Source organism: Cylas formicarius, unplaced genomic scaffold (assembly GCF_029955315.1).
Source record: "Cylas formicarius isolate icCylForm1 unplaced genomic scaffold, icCylForm1.1 PGA_scaffold_2__14_contigs__length_35257938, whole genome shotgun sequence".
Lineage (NCBI taxonomy): Eukaryota > Metazoa > Arthropoda > Insecta > Coleoptera > Brentidae > Cylas > Cylas formicarius.
In genome coordinates this window covers 18,004,645-18,029,160 of record NW_026844319.1, presented here as the reverse complement: position 1 = coordinate 18,029,160, position 24,516 = coordinate 18,004,645, and the positions used below count along the sequence as shown (strand labels likewise).

The 24,516-nt window shown below is 34.0% G+C and overlaps 1 protein-coding gene across 3 annotated transcripts in view; it reads left to right on the top strand.

The window, feature by feature from the left end:
* Positions 1–255: 255 nt before the first annotated feature.
* The window catches only part of LOC132698162 (ras-related protein Rap-2b), an 89,071-nt gene continuing 64,810 nt past the window's right edge, over positions 256–24,516 (top strand). For 2 of the 3 annotated variants that reach the window (XM_060664089.1, XM_060664086.1), the window contains exons 1-2: positions 256–368; positions 5,160–5,442. The gene's annotated coding sequence lies outside the window, so the exon portion shown is untranslated. Of the gene's footprint in view, positions 369–5,147; positions 5,443–24,516 lie in introns of those variants that run through there. The other variant, XM_060664087.1, reaches the window with a different exon arrangement.

Below are 24,516 nucleotides of genomic sequence, written 5' to 3'. Positions count from 1 at the left end.
TATGTTAATTTTGATAAAAGGCAAAAAGACATTAAACATTGGTAAAATTTTGAAAAAATATACATTGGTAATAACAACGCTAATGTCAAAGACAATTTTTTAATAACCTCTTTCCTTCCTATTAAGAAAATCTCTTTTCAAAATCATATTTAAGTCAAATAAAGAGAAAAATAATATTTACTAAAAACCAATTTACAATAATTCCTATACAATTATCACAACTAAATCATCAGTATAAGTAATTGCGTTTTTATGTATTAATTTCTATAATATCCAAGTGCAAACCACTATAGCAAGATTAAGAGAACCTTATCATTAGGAATATTATCTGAATAATCTTCATGATGGAAAATATGTTACTTCTATAGGTGACGTATCTAGTTTTACTTTGAATTTTCGTAGTCTTACACGCAAAATGTATATGAATGCATCAGATGTGCATAACTCTATTGAGAACGTCGTTGTTGGTCGTTATAATTGACTCATATTTAAATTTTTGGGGCACTACTAATAACAACAATTTTACTACATAAAAGTGTTTTTCTACACCCTTCTGTAAAATACCTAATTAAACATCGATCTAGCATGCGGTAAGTGTCATTTTACCACGTCAGTTTCGTTTCCCATGGATCCGAGTGACTTCGCACATTTCCAGGATATTACCGCACGGGTTTGGGATCAATCGGATGTTTTAGGGGATATTACCGCACGATTTGAATTTTGAAGTTTGTCAATTCTGACGGTCATGTCAGTATAATATATTATGCAACAAGTGCGATAAACGTGTGGTAATATTCCGGAAATGTCCGAACTGGCTCTGATCCGTGGGATAAGAACCTCAAGTGGTCAAGTGACACTTCACGTATGCTAGAACGGTGTATAATTAGGTATTTTACGGAAGGGGGTAGAAAATAGTATATTATGTAACAAGTGCGGTAAACGCCATTTGACTCATGAGTTTATTTGACACGAGCGGAGCGAGTTTTTAATAAACGATTGAGTTGAAAAATTTACCGAACGTGTTGCATACTATACTTTTTCTACGACCGTTAGTTTTGGGGTCCATTTTCGCAAAACAACACGAATACATACATGCATACATACATGACCGTCAGAATTGAAAAACGTCAAAATTCAAAGCGTGGGAAATATCTCCGAAAACATCCGATTGCTCCCAAATCCGTACGGTAATATCCCGGAAATGTCCGAAGTGGCTCGGATTCATGAGAAACGAAACTGACGTGGTAAAGTGATGCTTCCCGCACGCTAGATCGTTGGGTAATTAGGTATTTTACAAATACCTGGATTTGCTGCGAAAAAGAAACAATGCTTTTCTTATAATGGCAAACATTAACAAGGATTTGGAAAGTGAAAAATGAAGTGCAATGCAATGGGGGAAATTTAGTAGATAATAATTATTGGTTTTAAATTATTTTTGGGAATGTGATTGACAAAATTATTGAAGTTTTTTGCATAAACGGGGCCTATTCAAAGGTTTCATATGCTGCGAATTTAATTGGGATCCACAGAGCACGACAGTCAATCAAAAATTAATTTAGTATGCTTGGTACTAGCAGTTCTTAGCTGACAAATAAAATTGATGTATTTCAACGGTATACTATCTTGGTCAAATAACTACATTAATTAAACTAAATCAATTAATTTGGCTGCAATCCTATAAAACTCCAGTTTATAAACAGACAGGGTTTTGGAGGCAAACTCTAACAGTCTTATTGAAACCAGAAATGCAAAGGCAGGGTTGAGATAAGACTTCGAATCTATATCTTTTTTTTTAAATGAATGAAATTTGATACAAAATTATTATTAGAAGGGACCATCAAAAACTTTTTCATCTATTTTTCTTATAAAATGATCTCTCATCAACTGTTAGAGCTTGTAATTTAAATCTGGCCCGCTGCAAAAATTGATTATCTAGCTCAATCGGAGTTGAGTAGCAATTCTAAATCAATAAAAAAAAACAAGTTCGAGTGATATCTTGATATTGTAGGAAAAATTAGTAATATCAAAAAATCTTTCGAGATCAAGGCCAGGCTACGTCTACTCGCTCCTGGTTAGCTTAAAATGCCGAAAACCCAAAAAAAAAACATTTAAATTGGCCGGCCCTGTGCACACAGTGCTGTAACAAAAATTTAATTAAAGGCAGGATCATCCAAGTTGCGGTTTTCCACTACAAAGTAAAAGTTGCTTTTATTGTGGGTAACTTCGTTACGACGCTTTTGCTTTGATGGGGAGGACCAATGTTAATTTAATGTTACGCTACTAAAATATTCCAGCGAAAAGGAAAAATTAAAAAGGATCCTAAATTATCCAACACAAAAGGTTTATTGTAACTAGTAGAATCCATAAATAAAATGAAATACAGAATATCCCATTTAAAATATTAATCCTTTCAGGCAACACTTTTGTGACGCGCTCTGTATAATCGTAAATATTTTCAGGGTGTTTATGGCATATATTATTTTAATACTAATAATACCAGAGCTTTCACTTCACTTTCATATAATATAACCTGACTTGTAATTACACCTACACTTAAGTTAACACTTGTTGTGTTACAGAATTTTCTGCAACTATAGTTGGCGTTTTACCTATCTTCAAGTCTGTGTCAATGGGAAATTTCCAAGCCACTAACACGTAGGTACATATCCGTATGTGGTCATGTGATTCCGATGGTGTACCTGAAAACCCAAGAGAATATCGGGTTATTATAAGGAAAGGCTCTTTTTTCGTTGACAATGAATCCCGTCAAATGTTTCGTATGTGCCGAGACCAATTTCAAAATCGTTTGACATATTGGACCAAGGCTTACAAATATTCACCGATTTGACTCTTGGACGATTTAGCTCAGCCCGGTGGGAGCTAGCAAAATATTCTGAATGCGAAATACGCCGTTTGCAAGTTACATTAGTACAGATAACAAATACTCTGATTAACTTCCACTCTTTCAATACATTTTCTTTCCTGTTTTTTGTACTTGAAATTACAATAAAATCGGCTGAAGAAGACATTTTCCTGAATAAATGCTACAGCATAAGTACTCATCAAGCGTGTCGCGACAAATCTGAAGACAATAGGAAAAATAATTTCAAATACGTATTACATGTGTAGCATATCTCTATACAAAATTACTTTATTTATATATTTGTAGTACTTGATTCTCATTGTGGCAGATCTTGTAGTTGCAGGAAGGTTAGCTGTAGAGGTCTTCACAAAAAAAATTTTTAACAAGAGAACAAATAAAAAGAAATGTGCTTGTCGGGGTTTAAATTCGCTAAATGCGCTCTCATTGGCCATGGCGTCAGCGCTCGATCGAGAGGATGTCTATTAAGTCGTTACTGACATTTTATTTCTTTAATTTTAATTTTAATTTTAATTTTATGAAATATTCTGTCATAATTTTCTTAATACAAAAATGTATTTTGTATCTTTAAAATTCTGTACATTTTTGAGTGTTTAAAGCAGAAGAAACGAAGAAAATCAGCGTAGGTAATATTAAAGAGGAGTGTTTTTTAGTTTCATTACTCGGTTTGTAAGTTGTCATTTTTCGAAACATTTGCACAAACGCTGTGGACAAAACAGGAGTTTTTTGAAATCAGTTTTATACGGAGATATTTAATCAAGGGGGTGCCATTGTTTCCATTTTAAAGTGATCTAAATATGACGTTCTTGACGTTCTGGACACTGGTATATATCGCCATCGCAATTCGGAATAGAGAGGAGCTATTACGAAAATAAATTTTTCTAATCCCGTCTGTAAAATACCTAATTACCCACCGATCTAGCTTGCGGGAAGCTTCACTTTACCACGTCAGTTTCGTTTCCCATGAATCCGAGCCACTTCGGACATTTCCGGGATTTTACCGTACGGATTTGGGAGCAATCCGATGTTTTCGGAGATATTTCCCACGTTTTGAATTTTGACGTTTGTCAATTCTGACGGTAATGTCAGTGAATGTATTCGTGTTGTTTTGCGAAAATGTACCCAAAAACTAACGGTCGTAGAAAAAGTATAGTATGCAACACGTTCGGTAAATTTTTTAACTCACTCGTTTAGGTATTTAAAACTCGCTCCGCTCGTGTCAAATAAACTCGTGAGTCAAATGCCGTTTACCGCACTTGTTGCATAATATACTATTTTAAATTGGCCAGGAAACCTTCCGCCCGGATATGAACCAGATATTGCAGTTTCTTGCACTTGACAATTTTGAGGATTTCTTTGGTTTCATTCATTACTCACACCATTTCGATGTTTGTTATTTTGCAGGTCCATGGTATTTTTAAGATCCCAGTGTATGGCCAGTATTTGAAGGTTCTTCGTCATAAAGAAGAATATAGAATACATAACACCTGAAGAGTCTTAACTTTGTTGTGTCGCTCATCGAATTAAACACATTTTTAGCTTTTGCGATCTAACATTTGATTTGTGACCCGTTCAATTCCGGCATGTGCCTAACTTCCTTTATACTTATTTTCGTAAATTTGGTTTTGGATGTGATTATATCTAATTTATATTGCGATCTCGTTTCATGGATACTATTCATAAGCGTCTGATGTCAAGTCAATATGTGTTCTGAATATAAGTTGAATAGTGTACGTGACAAAATATGGCTCTAGTTTTCAGTACAATGTTGATATGATTCTGATTTTCGTATGTTTAGTTATTCTTCATCGAGTAGCTTGAAGAAATCTGCGAGTGTTCGATCTAACCCACCTGATTTTCCTTCTTTTATCTACTTTATGGCATCTTCTTTCATTGTTTGATTCTTGTTTTTCTCTACGAGCCCCATTGGTATTCTAAATTTGATTATACCATTTTTTAAATCTCTCGAATAATTAGCAATTAAGAATAAAGTAGTTTTCTATAAGGACACATCGAACATTGGACGTCCTGTACTAAACACATCTTTAAGACGCCATTGTGCTATCCGTGTGATGGGGGTTATTGTCGTTCCTGGAAAATAAACGCCTTTATCGTTATTGTACTTTCAAACCACAGTCGGGTGCCTTAAAACAACGTGCCAGGAGCTAACGCGGAATTACGACCCTTTAAGCGTGGTGTGAATTGGCCACAGACAGGAGAAAAGTGTTTTCCCGTGGCTTTTCATTATTTACGTTACACCTTAAAACCGAACTTCCAGTTTCGTTGCTTCGCCCATCATCGTCCCGATACACCACCTTTATCGGCAACAGCTTTCACACATGTTGATCGCGCCGACGCGTTCCCGGAACTTTAATGAAACAGGGCTCCGGGACCAGTCGAAGATCTGCCGCCAACCTGTTGGTCGAACGATTCCGGGCGTCGTGACGTCTCGCGTCTTTTGGTGTATTTGTCTCGACAGGATCACCACAACAAAAATCTCTTCGGTGCCACAGCGGCAGATTGATCGACGGTCCAGTTCTGCGTCGGGGATCTAAGTTGAGGTAAGGTTGTTTACTTTGACTTGCGACGATGTAAATACACGCGATTTTATTCCGGTTAAAGCTTGGTGAGAAGCGGCACTCGTGCAAAGCAATAGAAACGCGTACTGGTTCCATGGTAGCAATTTACAACGGCTATTATTAACAATTTGGTGCTTAAAAATTATAAACATAATTTATGAACATTAATACTAAAGGTACAACTATTATTTATTGTTTCTTATTCTGATATTTTTGGAGCTACTTAAATTTTAACGACTTTGTGAACAATCTCTGTGTTTGGAATTTTGTTAGTTATACCAATTCTATTATGAACAGAATCCTCAACGTAGTCTTCAGCAAATTTCGATGAAATTCAACCCCCATGTCGTTTGAATTATATCAAGTCAGCAGCCTGATTAACAATGCCCTCTATATTCCCCTGAGTTAAGTAATTTTAAAAAAGAATTTATTTTGAAAAGAGCTTTACCCAGTGCATGTACCCATACGGCTTGTTGATTACATTATGCCTCTATTTGTATACCTATATTTACCTATTTGTTTATAAGCAAGTCTTTCCTACAAACATGCGCGGCAAGCAAAACCAAATTAAAAACCAATTACAGTTTTTCACTGCATCTTACGTGTCAAACACCGGAACCTCTGTCCCAACTCTGTTATAAATTCGGCTGCATCTGATAACTGCAGAGTTGGAAGAGTAGTTTGAGTAATACCTAGCTACAGCGAACGTTTGACTGTTTCTAAGTATGTTAGTGTATACTGTTTCCATTAATTTCTTTTTCTCAAGTAATTATAAACGAACTTGACAAATTTGATTTCGCGTTTAGATTGTTAACGCGAAGCGTTGTTTCAATCAATATTTAATAATTTTGTCTTGACTAAATGCCACACGATAGGCCACAATCAACAAAACTAGTAATAAAAAAATGATCATTTTTCTTCCTGAACGCTGTTAATGTAAAAGACGTATGTGCTCATGTCGAAATATACTATTGAATGTACTCCACGACGATGATGATTTTTGGTTTTCTGATTTTTGTGAGAAATATAGCAATAAAACATGTTCAAGCACCACTTTTAGAAAGCTTGATAGATTTCTTCATATCCGGAACAATCGACGGTAATAAGTCGAACGTTGTTTCGGTGGCTGCTTGAACAATTTGATTTGCTGAACTTCCGTTTTCCACTACTTTCTACTCTTCAAATACTATTAATTTTGTTACTATTATTAACTCATATTAAAAAACTTTTTAATCCTGTCCGAAATTAACAAAAACGCGGTCAGGAGCGGAGCAGCTTAAAAAGTATTTTTTGTTGTCACGTCATGTTTCAAAAGTTTCAAAAGTGTTAAGGGACGCCGTTATATGGCGAGGTACGCCTGAACAAGCATTTTCAATTTCTATATATAAGACTATGTAAAACAGGTATCGATTCCATATATTTATTTACTCGGTTGTGAAGCTCTTACAAAACTACTCCTATCAATAATGATGCATTTATAGGTACAAGTTATGCAAACAAAAAGGCGTAACATGTATCTATAATACTATGAACTACTAGAAACCTATGTACATTTAATAGATGGTTGTTCTGAAAAGGAGAAAGAAAACAATTAAAACAAATCTATTTCCCACCCCTAAGTTAAAATAATCTACCTAAATTGCACTTCTAGGCTTTTCGCTGCACAATAGAAAAGGGACTAAAAATATTTAACTGGAGGAATCTGCAAATCGCTTAACAGCGCGACAGGAGAAATTTCTTCCATTTAAATAAATTAAACTCTGTTCTGGACAGCTGCATATCCACCAGAGAAGTTTTCTATAACATGTTCAGGCTTTTGTCAGCCCAGCAGCAGCGGCAAAAAAAAATTAACAGATAAATTTAAAGTCAGTACCCTGAAAAAAAACTGTGCTGTTTTAAATCACTGAAAAAATTGGTCATATGCCAAAGAGGAAAATATAATTTGCAAAATTCACTAAAAAGTTACTTCAAAAAATATTGTTACCAACTCCCCATTCTAAAATACTCTATTATGCAATAATTTGGAATAAGGGAAGTGCTACTTTAAGTTACCAATGAAGCTGTCACAGTCACATTTCTGGGGTTTGCGATACATGAACCATGGTACTTTCAGATTTGCCTATATAATTTATACCGGATGTTTCAAATTCGACTCTCGCCGGGTGGCTTCAATTAGTGCAAAGTTGCGCATCGGTAAGTTCAATTATGTTCCGTTTTGAAATTGAAGTTTTTTTTGTTACTACCGGAAATATGTCTGAAAATCTAGAGCTTACGGTTTTCGTTTTTATTTTGTAATGCATTTATTTAAAAACTTGGCACAAATCAGTTACATTGGAGCTTTTTAGGCTTCATTTTATGGCTAGGTCAAAAAACCAATACGACGTTTAGTTTTTCTCGAACCATCATCAACTTTATTTTTTCTTATCGTCGGTCGCCCTATTGGATTTTGCAGTGTTGAATAGCCCGTATTCGTACCTTTTTATGGATGTATCACAAATTGTATTTGTCTTCCCTCAAATTCAAAATATTGAACAAAAAGTTTTATACCATTTTAAGATATGGATTTTTAAATCTGTCGATGACATTTTAATATCTAGTGCATTACTCTGTCGTTAAAAATGGGCTTTACCAATGAAGAAGACAAAAATATGGAGACAGACTCTATAAGGAAACTAAAGAAAATTTAGTTAGTGATGTACGATTAAGGTGAAATTATTTTATTCCTTTCAATAAAAGTTGGCATTTTGCCGATAAATATGAACCCGGGAAATCCACACGCTAAGTTTACTTTAATATAGGTGCTTCTTCTCATACGAGTGCTTGGAGACACCTAAAAAAAGTAGTTTCAAATGCTACAAAATTCATATCCCGATTTTGCAGCCTTCCTAGAAAATGTGATTTGGATAGATGAAAGCACTTTTATAAATTGTGGAATATTCAATCGAAACAATGAACATATCTGGAGCATTACCAACTTCAGGCAATTTCGAGAAATTCGACCGCAGGTATTTTGGGTCTAACGGCATTCTGAATGGAGAATCGTATTATCGTATATATCAGTTTTTGCCGTCAACGCTTGAAGACTATTTCGATGATTTACCTTTGATCCTGACTTATAATACAACACAGCTATCTGATTATTTTTCGACAAGGTTTGGCGATGATGGTCAACCTGGTTTCCAGATCTCATTATCCTCGATACATTTTAACTTGCAGAGAAGAGTAGATCTATGTTTGCATAATCACGGACAACATTTTGAGCTTTATTTGTAATTTATCAATTATCTTTAGATTTTTTGAAATATTGTACATTCACAATTTTATCTCAGTTTTTCAAACGAAACAAAATCAGCGAGATTTCTATCCAATAATTTAAACAAAGCGATGAGGTTGTCGTATTTCAGAATATATATTTAAACACTTTTCCGAAGTCTTGACATCGTTTCTATCGTTTTTGCAATAAAGTTTTACAATATCTCATGTTTCTTCTTTAGTATGTTCGTTCCATTTTTAACGACACAGCAATGCACTGGACATTAAAATTCGTAGATTACTATACATCAATAAAAAGGTAATGATGCGCGCTATTCAACACTGCAACAATCTAATATGGCAACCATAAATTAAGTTCATGATAGATAGTTTGAGAAGAACGAAACGTCGTAAGGGATTTTTCCTTGTCCATAAGATGAAGCCTAAAATGTTTGAAAGAGAATGTATTTGCAGATTTTTGCTAAATTTTAAAATAAAAACATATAAAAATAAAAACCAAAACCGGAAAGTTCAAAAGTTCCTAAATGTTTCCGAAAGTAACAAAAATAACTTCTATTTCATCTCTCTCTTACCGTTACCGAGATCCTAATGGTGAGAATCAAATTTGAAACAGTTGGTATATTATTTAATAAATTGATATACCAATTAAATAAAATAATAATTAAATAATAAATTTGAAATACTATAATGGATTGTAAAGTTTCACTAATACTTTGCTGGATTGAATATAGTTGAATACTTATTATAGTTATAGTTTATAGTTTTTAAGATGAAATTGTCTTCTAAATGGATGTTAAACTATGTGACAATAATGATTATTATTATTGTTATTAATATTATTATTACTATTATTATTATTATTATTATCATTTTTATTATTATTATTATTATCATTATTATTATTATAATATTACTTATACTATATTTTTATTTTCTAGAAATTATGTTTGGTTATCCTGTAGAATTCAGGCACCTGTTATTTTCATATAGTTGACGATAGTTTACACTAAAATGTATTATCACTAATAAGCAATTTAAAAGATTACAGAAGGTTTGTTACGTTAATCCTTCTTTTACAGAGGATTATTTTGCCGAAGTCTTCAATACTGTCAGGGACGACACGAAGTTTCAAGTTTTTTTTTTATGTTGACTTCAAAAGTGGTATCAATATAGTTAATCCTGTAACTATTTGAGAAAATTATTATAATATTATATATTTATTTTCGATTGAAAAATATATTAACCCGCCAATGCCCCTATAATATATGTACTCCGACTACGCAGCCAGAATATCTCTTGGAATTGCAAAAATCAATCGCTTTTAGCCAAACGGGAAATTTGCGGCAAACGTCGATTCACATTTTGAAGTTCACATCGGTAACAATTATGGACAATTAAGTTTACCAAGGGCGGCGGAACTCGCTTGTCCAATTAGCGGTAATTTCTAGCCAGAGAGAGACAGTCAGGAGAATCATTATATCACTGGTACTCAAAGTGCCTTGGCATTATTTCAGAGTGGATTGCTACAACGGATGAGAATACTCTGTCACACGTCTTTTCATTTCACTGGGTGAGCTATATTTTTTTAGCGGTTATCAAAAGTACCTTATTAGCTATTTTACAATTCACTTAGACTTTAATTTGAAAAAAAAAAATTAAATGGTTGCGTTCTTTTGATATGAGTTTCATATTTGCGTTCTATGGTTTATGTAGATAATGCTTTAAAAAATGCTTTGTTGGAAATTAAGTGCCTTTATGGATTAATCCGAAACTTAATTACACCCGTTCCATATCCATGTATTCATAAATTATTATTTATTATTGTATAAATAGCTTTGTTGATGAATGTAAACCTACCTACGCACACTTTAGGATAATAGGGAACTTGAACATTTTTTTAACTTCTCTAATACATACCAAATATCAAAACTCAAAACCCAATAGTTGAGTTGCAATAAATAATTCAAGTTGTAATACCCGACTGACTCTTTTAAACACCATACGCACGGGAATAATCGTTATGTCATACCGCTGCTTTTCGATCGATACGGCGACATGTTATAGTGTTATTCTTAGGTTATAATATTATAATATTATTTACGTTGATTTTTGGCTCGTGCAAAGTGTTTTTGTATTTAATCTACGCTACTTTGTATTTGTTATCAATGTTATCAAACATAGCTTTTAGCTTTAACACCGCGAACATCAGCAAATGAAAAACTTTCGATGTTTTGTATGTAAGATATCTGCTTCGGTCATTTTCTAAACTTTCTTTTTGATACTAAACATAGAATAACACAAGCAAGCGATTGGATCAAGACAAAAATTAAAATTAAAACCACCAAGACGAATGCGTTGTGGTTCTCTAATAGCTTCCCTATGCTACCGTCCGGGTGGTCCGTAGTCTAACGAGCGAATTGACGTCACAACCGGTCACAGCCAACGATAGCATGATTCAAAGAAGATTTAAATGTTACAATTTTTAATTGCTTAGGTTTGTTACATGAAGCTACGAAGTTATTGTTTGTGAACTGTGGTTCTTTTAATAGCATAAACTTACATTTATAAGCAATATTTTTCAAATTAAAATTTTGTTCAAGTTCCCAATTGTTAAGTAATAAAAAAATAGGTAAAGATGTATGTGAAATACATCGAATTTATTTAAATACGAATTGATATACACAAATGTCCCTAAAATTTTGAATAATTGTAATAAAAATTAAACTTGGCCTATCAAGTTCTATTACAGGAACTCTGCAGAACTAACCAAAACTATGCTATGCTCTGCTTCTCAATGCGAGAAACTTATCATTATTGAACTGTAAAATGATGATTGTCAAGTGTCCCGAGAGTGGCAAGTAGACGGATCAGTAGTTGACCTGTCCGTGTTTTTGAATTTCAAATTAAAATTAAAATTACTCTCCGACAAAAAGGCATTATTGCAGATTGTAAGTTTGATTAAAGAGTTGTGATATTACGACATACAATACGCTCACTAACCGCCGCCGCTGCCGACTCGCCGCTGCTTTTAATGTTTCGTTTTTTGTAATCCCATTGTTAGTTTTAACATTTATTTTCTTACTTACTTTTTCCCGTTATTTAATTATTATATTATGCAACAAATTCGGCAAACGGCATTTGACTCACGAGTTTATTTGACACGAGCGGAGCGCAGCGGGATAACAACAAATGGGATCGTGGCAATATTTATTTTTATTTTATTTTATTTTATAAACCCAAAGGCTAACCAACAGGCAGACGAGGCTGCCCAATTACAGGATAGCGTGGTCGGAAATACAAAAGAAACTAAACTAGATATTACGTGCGTTAATAGACAGTAATTAAAAGAAAGTTATAAAAATGTTGTAGACGTTGCCTTTAAACAGATGTGGGCTTAACTTGAATAATAAGAAAATAATATACACAGTTATTGTACATACGAGTATATCTAATAAGCGGAGATTTTAAGAATTAGTTGGATCTATAGAAAAAGTTAGAAAAAGTTAGCATTAAAAGATTGTACAAGAAGGTGACCCAATAAGATTGTTGACAATTTTATTAAGAAAAATTACTTCTGAGCAATTTCTGCGTGTTTCAAGCGACTTTTATCGACATAGTTGCGATATATCGGATTCCAAGATAGATTTGATGACGCTATTATAAATTAGAATGACTGATTTGTGGTTGCCAAAGCCCTTGATGTTACGTAATACAAAAAGCTATATTTCTCAAGTCCTTCTTCACAATATTTTCTACACGTGATTCAAATGTTAACTCAGAGTTCAGTATGATGCCTAAATCTTTACCTTGAGTAACTCTATTTTAAGTCACTATATTACGTTCCTTTTTCCTTGTAAACTGTATTATTTGGCACTTATGGAGATTTAAAAAAAGTCTGTGATTTTACATTACATATCGAGATCATTCTGGAGTTTTAAAATATGGATCCGTTATTGAGTGTTGAAAACAGTTTCCAATATGAAATATAAAAATATTGAAAAGTAAGGGTCCCTAGTGTGATTCTTGATTAATTTCAGATGTTACAATCGCCAAAGTTTGACAATATTTTAAAAACTGCGAAGGCCCTGGTCCTTTCTTTAGGTCTAAAGCAAGCAGTATCTTATGGACAGATTCCTCCGAAAAATTATAGATATCGACGCTCGCATCTGAATAGAGTATTATTCGGATTCAAACACGCTACTAAAGTAGTTAGAAAAAAGTTGTGATATACCTTGCGAATCTGACGCAGTTACACCATTGTAGCTTATTTTAGTGGGTAAAGATTTTGTATTTTTTCTGTTATTTATATATGACCAAAATATTTCTTTTTTTAATGTTATTTTCAGTAAATAATTCCTAAAATTCTCTCGTAATAGCGAGAATACATTATAATAATTTGTGTTTCTAGATTTTTAACTACTTTTTCCTCTTTGTCATGCAGCAACTTTTTGGTGCGATGAGCCAACCAAATGTAATTGTAAAAGACGAACCCGTTCTGTTCAACTAAATTAGAATTTAGAATATCGTTCCACGCCCATTTAGCAATTAACACACTTATTATGTGAAATAACTAAATCTAAAATAATTTTATTGTAATTCCGGATGTTGTTAAACTGCTTAAGATTGTTTTGATAGAAAAGCAACATTATTATTTAATGAGGCGTACTGATACACACTTGCATATACTTGCACAACCTTTCAGCACCAAACACATTACGAACACCCATTAATAGTCCTTCACCATCTTTTTCCCTCCGGATTTTATATCGCTATCCTAACGAAAAACATTATGCATTATAGCACAGTAATGCACACAAGATCAAATTCAGATGCGCTCACAGCCAAAAAGAACTCATTCATATTTTGGTTAACTCTAATTGATTTGGTTCAGGTAAGTACAGTTATAATTGTGATCTCCAATTTCATTTATATTTTCCATGAAATGGATAAGCGAATGATAGATTAGTACCTAGAATTTAAAGGGTTAAACCAAATTGGAGAGAGCATATAAGAGCAAATAAATTTAATTATTATTAGTTGTTTTCGAAAGTCAAAATGAATCAGATCATAAGATCTCAAGGAAACAAGAATAAGTTTGTAGAAGATGGGTACATCTTCATGTACTTGATAATCATATTCTTGATAAACAAAGTTCAGATAGAAAACCCTGTTTTATCGATGTGAGCAAAGGGGTTCGTTGTATTTCCGAACATAACCACTCTCACCAACTCCAGTCAAAGTGGAAGTAAATACAACTAAAACCAACCTTAAGAGGCTTGCTGCCGAAACAATGGAAGCACCAATTCAAACCATAAATGGAACAGTTGCTACCGTGTCAGAGGCTGCTCATGGCCCTTTACCAAACAAGTCTGCTCTACGAAACATCATCGGGCGTACCAGACGTGACGTGGAAGCACCACCACCTCAGTCAGGCTCACTTTTGGAATTGCAAAATCCAAGTAGATACCAGATGATTAGCAGTGTTGACCAAGAAGAAGAGGAACCTTCTTTGCTTAATGACAGTGGCCCAGGGAATAATCAAATTTTGATTTTTGGTCGGAAAAGGAATTTAAATCTTCTTCAACAATCAAAGATTTGGAACAAAGGAACAAAAGAAAAGATACGTACTTTAGGGTAATTCGCATGTTTCAAGAGCTAAAACCAGATCCGGCTTCCCAAAATATTTAGAGCGCAGGCATTTCTAAATTCATGGCAGTCTTATCCGCCTCAGCCAAAATTTTCATTAGCATCTTGGTGAACTTGGACTACGACAAGATTACAACAATAATCCCCATTTTGCTCTCAATATCAAAATGATTCTTCCAAGGACGAACTGTGGAGCAGAAGGAAAGAGATGCATTTCATGTCCAATTGTTTGCCGGAAATGAACCATCAAAAAAACTAAGAAAATACAGATTAACCGATTAACGCATATTGAAAATAGTCCAAGAATTTGCCAACCGTCACCTAACTTCGTAATGCAACATCACTAAGGTTAATTATAATTAATAAATACTTCTATTATTATATTTATATATTAGTAATGACTACTGCGTTATTATATAATAAAGAGGAATTTATAATTTATATTATGTATTTAAATTCATTGCTAATGTAATTGTAGTTGCAACTTAATACAATTTATATTGGAATTCATTTAATTATATTTGTATTTTTATTTAAATACGCTAAGGAATATATTGAAACACATTTGATTGCAGGAATATGCTTGCAACTAACCGAAAACAAACTTAACAGCTGCAAGTAAGGCGATTTGTGGCTTTTTACAATACTTAATTGACCCGTATTTGTGGTACAATACAATTTGCTCTGCATTTAATAATGCTTCGTATTCAGAAGACACATTGTGATAATTTAAATAGGATTAAACAAAAACTTTTACGTAGTCGCGGATAATGCTTTATTGCATTTTATGCGATAAAAAAATACTTCATTACGGCCATGTTTACTTGCCGACAGCCGCGATCGGAGAATAAATTCGCAAATTGGGTAGGTCGAATATCTACAAATTTTAATATCGTGCTTGGGTCAGAAATTGATGACGCCACTTAAAATATTGGTCGGAAAGATTTTGCCCTCAATTTGCTTTGCTATTTATAGAGTAACTTTAAATGAATCGGCCATCCATCCCAGCCATCAAAGCTAGCCGAAGTTATTCCACGGGGTCAATATTTTCGAAATTATATGGAATGAGGCTCCTATCCCTGCCTGCACCTAAAAGCTTCGCCGTTGCCGAAGCCTAATTAATTTTCCTCTTCCGATAAATTAATTAAAGTCAAAGCGGTTCGTCATTAAGTGTCACTACATACAAACGGGGTTTAATCCTAGGCTCGTGAATTTATTGTATCATGTAGGGTAAATTGTTACCCGAGATTACGATGCATCGATTGCGGTGAGTCATTGTTCAATTTAATATAGCACCTAATGCCCCAGGCCTATAACGATATCTATCATATCGACGCCAATGTTTTCAATTTATTTGATATAATGGGGTAACGCGTAATCCAACTTTTGACAGCGTGTACCGTATAAATACAGTAAAATTGATACACCTCAGCCGACTATCATAAACACTTTGCGCCAATTTGTTTTAAACGCTCGATCGGCACTGAACTCGAATTAAATTAGAATTTTATTTAGAGATAGATAAAAAACCTCCCTTAAGCAAACCTCTTACTTCTTGACAAATAAAAAATACATTAATTTTAGTTTTTAATAGTTATTACTTTTTAATCACTGACCCAAACTCAAAACGGAATGTAACGGAATGGACATTAGAAGTCGCATTGATGGTCAAACATAATTTTATCAAATTTTTTAAAAACAAATGGGGCTGGTATTATAAAAAAGGTTAAATCGGGTCATATTTTCATTGTACATTATTATATAGATGTACCATTTTTCGTAGAGAATAGATATAATATTTTTATGAAGGTTATTCTTATTTTTTGTATTCAATATCTATTTTAATACCTATTCGTTTTATCCTGGAAAAATATGATCAAAATTTATTAAACACCTACAAATATCTTTATTCCTTTTCCCTCAAGGAAACCTCTCGCTTTTCAAATTTATTGCATGTAACTGTAATAAGAGACGGTATTTTTGGGCCCAGATTGTCTGTTTCTTATATATTTTGATGGTGAAAACCTTGTGTATGTAGACTACCTATTAAAAATTTCATTGTTTATATAATAAATTATTTTGTTGCATATCATTAGCATAATACGATATATTTATTTCTGATTATTGAATTGTTGAGTAACAGAAATGTAAAAGGAAAATAAAAAATGTTCCCTTTGTTCGATTGGCAATGATCAAACCTCGGATACGGCAGATCTAAAGAGTTGAGGAATTGTGGCTCAGTTTAACTACTCGCGTAAGTTTTGCACGAAAGATCCATGGTGCAAAATGACCGTTTAATCTTCATAAAGGTACCTCTTGCCTGATCTGTTCTTACTCTAATTTCATTCGAGTAGTAATTTTTTTGATTTATGGTGCTGGGGAAGAATTTATTTTCTACTCTTTCGATTTTTTATAAAACGAGATCTACAATTACTAGACTTTTCTTTTTTGGTCTGTTTTTTGGGTCTTTTTGGTCCATGCTTTATGCTAGCTTTGGCCACATTTTTTAGAAGAAACTGCAGATTCTATAAAGCCAAAGTGACTAACACATCATATTAAACTTTGTGAAATATTTAAAATTCCACAGCAAATTTATTGAGAATGTTTGATAATGTATTCGTTAGCGAAGACCGTATATACATTAAAATTTATTTATTTAATTCGATCTCTTCAAAGCCTCTTGTTTCAGCCCGCGAAGGAAAAGATTTATGTGCAAATCCCCTATTCCGTATCCCGAATGTAGGTGGCGTTCTATAATTTATTAGTGAAGGTCGGATTAGACCCTTCCATTTCATTTGTGATACGATAAATTAGATAAACAAAAGTGGTTGGCGGCGGGCTTTGGGTTTCCCCATGTTGATACACACCACGTTTTGTAATTGCTAATCGGAATTTTTAAATATTTGAAATCACTAAGACCTAAAATCCTTATAGGATTAGAACCCAGCCGTAAGGATGTTAGAACTAAATTTATTAGCAAAGGCAAATAAACAGTTCACGAAGCAGGATTCTTAGAAAATCAACCAGATTACAGGCTGTACTTTGTCTCCTGGCTTCCTGTGATCGCCAAACAAATATAATGCCGAAAATATTTAATTTTTCGATTGACATTTAAGTGGCGTCCCTCTTGTTCAATCTTTTAGAAATATTTACATTCCACCTCGAAAAGTATAGGTATTTAGGTTATACAGGGGTGTGCTTAAGTTAATTTGCGGTTTGGGAAGTATGTATTACGCCGTATGTATTAAGCTGTTGTGAAGAAAACTTGAGTCTAATGTTTTATGCCATTTCACTCGAGAATTCGCATGTCTAGAGACAGGCATTTTTCTCAAGTTTCTAAACTTAGGACTAAACCTGAAAAACGTTCAGGTCATTTGTAACAATCAAAGTATACTACGTTACTAGATCTAAGTTCAAGGTGGGTCAAATTAGACATTTTCTAAGTGTTTTAGACATCATTTTTATAAAACCTGTAACATTAGTAGTATTTATAGTGTCGTTCCAGAGTTTTTCAAAAATTTGAATTTGGAAAAAACACTGTACATTTTGTGTTCTTTGACAACATATCTAAAGCAATATTTTAGGCAGTATTTAAGGATTTAAATATATCGTTTCTAAAACTAATAATTTATTAGTTATCAACCGAAAAATAGTTATTTATAGGGGCCACCCAGTCTGTTTCTGAATAACTGAAAAGCATGTGAAATTACTTTTCCATCTTGATATCTTACTCGAGTCATATTCTCAATAGATAGTTTTTTTACAACTTTGAACAAGTAGGCTTTGCACGGAGTGGAAATAGTATCTAAAGTAGCTGAGTATTGATTTAATTTTTCTAATAAATCTTATATTATACTTTGTTTTATGATAGTAGACAAGAATGTAGACGTAGTAAGCAATTTTAGCTACGAGTGATATACTCAAAGACAGTAACCTATTAAAGACATGTTCGGAAGACTGCGACACAACCTAGTATTACGGTCCTACCGTCCAAAGCCTACTTGTTCAAAGTTCGAAACTTCTTTTTTTTCCTAGAAGACTAGAGCAAAATATCGATTGTACAATATTTTTGCACAGGTAATTTTAAGTTTTATTTTCATTTCCAGAAATATATAGGGTGTCCCATAGACAAAATGGATTTTTCGGTTGAGCACTATTAAAAATATCACTTTTAAAAGTATTTTATTTAAGCCGTTAAATTTAAGAGTAAAAAAAAATCTGTAATTATGCATTTTCGAAAAACATTCTAGAAATCTGAAACGGATACGGATATGCGGTGGTTACTTTTTACCATTATGTTTTTTATTAAAGTCGATCTGCAGACACCGACATTAGTTAACGTCTATTTATTCTTTAGAATTTAATGTAACTTATGTAGCTACATGTGTAAATCGCACACACGGATTATATAGTTTCGGAGACGATGATAAATATTCTCATAGCTTCAATTTACTTTGTAAGTTCCGAGGTAAGAGGCACTTGGGGAATTTAATGGGAGAACCCCCTCGAGTTGGCAGACACTTGTTGTGTGAGACATTTGCGATTTAGTTACGGCAAAGTTAGACCGGAGCTTGTTATGAACGCCAGTTAGTTCCCTTCGGTTAGTAGCAACGTTTTTCTCAATCAAACCGCATTTTGACAAATTAAGGTTGTGGTGCAAGGCTAAGCACATTTTAGTTACTGATATTGGTTGCGTTTTCACGTTATACACATCGCCGACACTCTCTTGAAAGGCAAGTCAGATGCGTTACTTGTGGTCAAGTTAACCACTTTATATTTATACTAAGGAGACTTTTCGCAGGACGTATCAGATTCACTAACACAAAGTGACATTTCTGTTTTGATTTCAAAAAATTATAATGGTTTAGTTGATGCGTTCCAAACTGATTGTGATTTTGAAATCCTTTCTGTGATTCATTTTAGTTGGGTCTGAAATTCTACTAAGATAATATACCGGATTTGTCTGAAAAGTCCAAAGCTGATGCAGGTTCAGAATTAGACACTACGTACTGTTTCTTGTTACGTTTGAAAATCAGAAATAAAGAATGTACTTTTCTATTTTTCAAAGAAACTTCCAGAGGGTGCTCTAATACTGTTTACAAATCTTCTCGGTTCTTCAAAGCTTAACTGAAACTGAAGAAGCCAAGAGAATGATTGTTGTAATGTACTTTGCGGACTGTCCGTCAATCATAGATTTCACTTTGAGAGTAATTTTATCATGCTTATTTTCTTGTATAGTTGATGATCACACGCGCTCATTATTTATTGATGTTGGCTGGATTATCAAGATAGACAAGGCAAATATAATAGCTGATCCACGTAGGTACCAAATCTAATATTAGAGTACAAGATGGTTATTCCGAAGTCAGACTATCAGACTATTAATAATGAGATCTGATATTACATTATCTCGCCATCTTAAACGAGGTCTGCCTAGAGGTCTTCTCCCAGCTGGATTGTCACTCCAAACTACCTTTGTAATTCTATTTTCTGCACTAAGTTCTATGTGTCCAAGCGATCTTAGTCGTCTGGATTTAGTCTCCTGGACAATGTCCGCTTCCTGATATATGTCTCTCAGTTCATTGTTGTTTCTTCGTCCGTAGTTTCCCATTTCAGTATCTTTTACAGGGCCAAAGATTATTCTTAGGATTTTTCTTTCAAAACACCTCAGTTTTCTCTCGTTTTGCTTCGTCATTGTCCAGCTTTCGCACCCATACATAATTTTGGACTTTCGCGATACCACTTTAGGTTTAAGGACTCCAGAAAGATCAAAGAGACATCGGTTTATGCTCTGGATTCGGCTTTTTAGTTCTTCTGTTATGCCGTTGTCCTCTGTTATCGTCACTCCTAAATATTTGAAACTAGTCACTCTTTCGAAATTGTATTCTCCTATTGTGATGTGACATTTTGTCCCACAAGGTCTATGTTTACCTGTCTGCTGACACACATATATTTTGTTTTTTCTTCATTTATTCTAAGGCCCGTTTTGCTGGCGTTCTTTTCTATTTTTATAAACATTTCTTTCACTCCACAGACCGATGATATGATATCGATGTCATCAGCGGAAAGTGCATTTCCCTGTCTTAAGCCGTTGTTTATGTGAAAATAGTCTGACAATGTTCCTATACGGACTGCACTTTTTGAGCCGCTAACGCACATCTTTATCAGTGCTATGAGTTTTGCTGGAATGCAGAGTTCTGACATGGCTTCCCACAAAGCGGTTCTCTTCACCCTATCATATGCCTGTCTAAAGTCTATAAATAGATGATGAATTCCTTTGTTAAATTCCTATCATTTTTCTAGCATCATCCGTATGGAGAAAATTTGATCTGTGGTTGATTTATTGGGTCTAAAACCACATTGATATTCTCCTATTATATTTTTTGCATATGGTGTCAGTCTATGTAAAAGGATATTCGCTATTATTTTGCATGAGGTGTTAATAAGCGATATACCCCTATAATTATTGCCATTTTATTTCCCTTCTTATGAATGAGGACAATTGTGCTTTCTTTCCACTGCTCAGGCATGTTTTCCGTTTCCCATAGCCAAAATCAATTGGTGTAGATTCTTATGTAGTATTTCTCCTCCGTATTTTATTAGTTCCGATGGAATACTATCACTGCCTGGGGCTTTTCCATTTTTTAATTTTGCTATAGCCGCTGTCACCTCTTCCGGGCTTGGTGAGTCCACTGGCCAGTCAACAGTTTGAAATATTTTTGTTTTTGCTTCTTCTTGGCCTTGGGTGTTTATAAGGAATTCGAAATGTGTCTTCCAGGCATCCTGGATACTACTTTGCTCCGTTATTAGTGTCCCGTCATCCCTTTGAAGAAAATTTTCTGTTTTTGGCTTAAATCTTTTTCGATATATTGCCAATTTCTTGTAGAAATCCCTTACTCTGTTGTTTGTATTATCATCTTGGAGGTCTTCAAACTTTTTTCTTTCTTGCTCTCTTCGGGAACAGAATGCAACATTTTTAACTCAGCTTTAGACAAAATTTGAAACTTTTATTTGATAAATGCAAGAGGCGATGTTTAAAACAGAATATAGCAAGGTCTATATTGATTTTTATAAAACTTGAAAAATTGTGAAACTTTGTATTGCCAACAATTGGCACAATATCGAATTCGAATTTTAATGAATCGTGGCGTAAAACATAAACGAACTGACACAGGAACGAATCAAATGTATTTGAAGGGACAGCAGTTTTGTTTCGTCCGTACCGTGATAAATCAGTTCAAATTGCCTTAATGTAGGCATGCCTTGCGGCACGACATATTTCCCTCTCAGCAAGCTTCCATTTCGTAGTTTCGTAGCGTGGGTCCCAACCGAGGAAATATAAAATTATTCAGATTCCAGTGATCGGGCGCGCGAGAGAGAAAAATATCTTCTGGGGCGCCAACGTCACGTATATATAGTTAAATTTATTCTTCCGCGCAGCGCGGCACTGAAAGTGTTTTTGAGGACGAACTCCATAAATTGAAACTTAAATCTTGAAATTAATGCTTTAATTTAACACATATTTGGATTACATTGCAAAATTTTTTGGATTAGTACAGAAAATAAAGTGATCATGCAGCTTATTTAGCAACTGATGCGTTTATTTGAAAAACAAAAATAAATACAAAATAAAATTTTCATTAAAAATGATCTTTCTTTTCTCATAAGATTCTAAAAGTTGTAGATGTTACATTTTGCATCATATATACCCATTTCCACATCACCTGTGACGTTCTGCACAGCAGGATTTTTAACTTCATTTCCCAGACCTACTCCACGCGATCTGTTATGGCGAAGTTCTATTGCAAAATCCTGTATATACTTCGTGATTATTATTGATATTGATATAGGTCATTGATTTTAACTGTAGTTCTGATATCTGTTCTATTTATCTATATTCTTCTTCAAGAGTCAGTCAGGTCTTCTTCGAATTTGTTAGACTCTCGCTTCTCAGACAATCAAAAAACTCATCCCGGCTTCAAATAAATAATTGCAAATATCGGTTTTAATAGTATATTATATAACAAGTGCGGTAAACGGAATTTGACTCACGAATTTATCTGACACTTAAAAAGTTTACCGAACGTGTTGCATACTATACTTTTTCTACGACCGTTAGTTTTTGGGCACACTTGCGCAAAACAATACGAATACATTCATTGACATGACCGTCAGAATTGTCAAACATCCAAATTCAAGGCGTGGGAAATATCTCCGAAAACATCTGATGGCTCCCAATCCCGTGCGGTAAAATCCCGGAAATATACTAAGTGGCTCGGATCCGTGGGAAAAGAAACTGATGTGGTAAAGTGACGCTTCCCGCACTCTAGATCGGTTTGTAATTATCTACCATATTGTAATATTGTAGATACTCCGAATAAATTCGTATTTCATTTAAATTAAAAAGGGCAGGTTTATGTGTGTTGCCACATAGACAATAGAGTCTACAGGCACTGACTAAGGACTACATTTTTTTTGAGAGTAGATCCTCAGAATTACATATTTCGTAAATATAAGCGAACACATGTATGCAGGTTTGCTTTTCTCAGTATCTTAGGAATGACGCTTTCTAAGAAAAAAAGTATAAAAGTCATTTTTGTAGGCCATTTTATAATTTACAATTTATATGTGAAACATGCTGTACTTCAAGGTCGCCACCAAAATCGAGGTTTGGTATTTGAAACTTCTATTTTGAACGGACTATATATGCAGATAATTTACATATTTCATTTAAAGATTTTTTTTGTGATGGCCTGGGGAAAATCTGGAAATCGGGATATTTACCAGTACAGTCTGGACCAAAAAAACATTTAATAATCGGCGACGAGGGTTGTGATTTTCTGCTGATTGCCAGTCGGCGAATAATTCCTCTCGTAGTTAAATGCAGTAAGTAAAAAAATGTTTCTATTCAGTAGCTTTTCGTTTGCGTACTGGCTGCCAAATTTAAAACAAGAAATTAATGCAAATACAGACGCCTCAACTTTTTAATTGTTTACAGCGATAATTGTAAATAAACACGAATTATCTTTATTATCTTTCATTTCTTTATTATTTTTCATATGCGGAGCTAATATATACTTCCTTTCTGTTTAATGACAAAACAGGGTAGAAATTTTGTTTTTTGTTAATTCTACTATTTTATGGTGGATGAGATAAGTCGCAATTTTCGGTTGGAAGAGTTCGCTAATCGCAAAATTTTAAATTCTGGCGGATTTACGAAGTGTAACGGCGATACTGCAATATTCGCTTTTTTTTATCTTGCCAATGGGTATTAATTGCGATAAAAATAGATACATCGATAATTTGTTGCATGACTCATTATTTGATCAAGCAATGCTCGTATCGTCCCCGTCGTTTAATCATAAATAGAGCTATTTCCATAAAACCAATATAATTAAAATCAATTTACATAATTCAAGAAGTGATTACGAAAATGCGTTTAGTTTCAGTCCATATCAAAGTTTACAAAACACTGTATAAGTTGACTCACTGGATACAACGCGCGCGACTATCCAGGTCCAGGTCCCCCGCTACAGTTGGGCAGCGGAATCCGTATATAGGTGCGATTTCGGTGGTGCTGGTCGAGCTGCGCGACTAGGGACGCTGTCCGCGGCAGCTGTAGCCGCGATGAAAAGATGTTTTCGCTGAAGGCAGTTCTAGGCAGCCGTTGGATGAGGACTGTAGCATTTTTGCCATTTTAAATTTCGCGGGCTTTATTAAAAAGTATGGATTACGACGATTTGATAACATTAATTTTATTAGAAGAAGAGGAAGATGAACTGTAGGCAAAGAAAAAATTAGCAGTGTATTCTAAAAACCACAATATATTCGATTACCAGCGGAAATCATGCAAAAAATAGATAATTTGTTCAGTAAATCAATTATTTTTGTAAATGTATGATAATATACATATATTTTAATTGATTGTAGGTTTATGGCAACTGGTGGAACTTTCCAATCTCTTGGATTTGCCTTCAGAATTTCACCTATCTATATGAGGATAATTATTAAGAAAACACTGGCTGCGATACGCAAGAATTTAATACCTATTTATTTGACGCCCCCAACCAAAGAAGTTTTAATAAGAATGCTGAAGAATTTTGGTTAGTCGCTAAAATTTTCCTAACTACGTGGCAG